The following is an 875-nucleotide window of genomic DNA, read 5'->3' as shown; positions in this document are numbered from 1 at the left end:
TAAAGTCCAGTCTTACTAGCAGGGTCAAATTCCAGCTCTCTCATTTACTAGCTGTGTGATTTACACCTCTTTGTGCACATCAGTCTTCAACTGTAAACTAGGGACTGATGTTAGGGTATCTCTCCCTGCATGCCAGTCCTGTCCAACTATGTGCGACCCTAAGGACTGTAACCTGAGAAGATCCTCTGTCCTCATGGGAGAATCCCATGGAATACTGGAGAGGGTCGCCATTTCCTCCTCCAGGGGATCTTCCCGACCCAGCGACCCAACCTGTGTCTCCTGCATTGGCAGGCGGATTCTTTTACCACTAAGCCCCAGAGGCCGCTAGTTTCATGAAAGGGAACAATGACCATACCTTATCAGGCTGCTGTGTCCCATGATTCAACAAAACAAAACACGGTTTGTGTCTCAATTTTTTCATCCTTAAAACTGAGTTAGCCTGGCTATGCGAAGGCTGCTGAGCCGAAAAACAAACAAACTTGCAACCTTCAGGTATTACCATCCCAATGCCGTGGACAAACACCCTGTATTTGTCAGCCAATCACAAGCACTTGGAAATCTGCCAGGATTAGAAACCTAACAAGCATCTTTGGGGACCGTCCCGGTGCCACGCCCAGACCGGCGCGCCGCTCGCACATGCGCAGGAGTAAGTCCTTCTGCCCTTGGCGTTACTTCCTCCTCGGAAAAGGAGGCTGAAGTCCGTCGTACTTTAACATATTTTAATCCTCACACCTCTCTCGGGGGAATTTTAGTTTTAAACATCATCAGCAGCTACCTGAAATTTGAATCACTTTGGTTTCCCATCACTGGAACTTCCCCTTTCAATCTAAGGAACTTGTCTCCGAAAAGTTGTCATCAGTCCGTATTGCAGGTCT

The sequence above is a fragment of the Bubalus bubalis genome, chromosome 6, assembly GCF_019923935.1.
Source record: "Bubalus bubalis isolate 160015118507 breed Murrah chromosome 6, NDDB_SH_1, whole genome shotgun sequence".
Lineage (NCBI taxonomy): Eukaryota > Metazoa > Chordata > Mammalia > Artiodactyla > Bovidae > Bubalus > Bubalus bubalis.
This window is presented reverse-complemented; position numbering follows the sequence as displayed.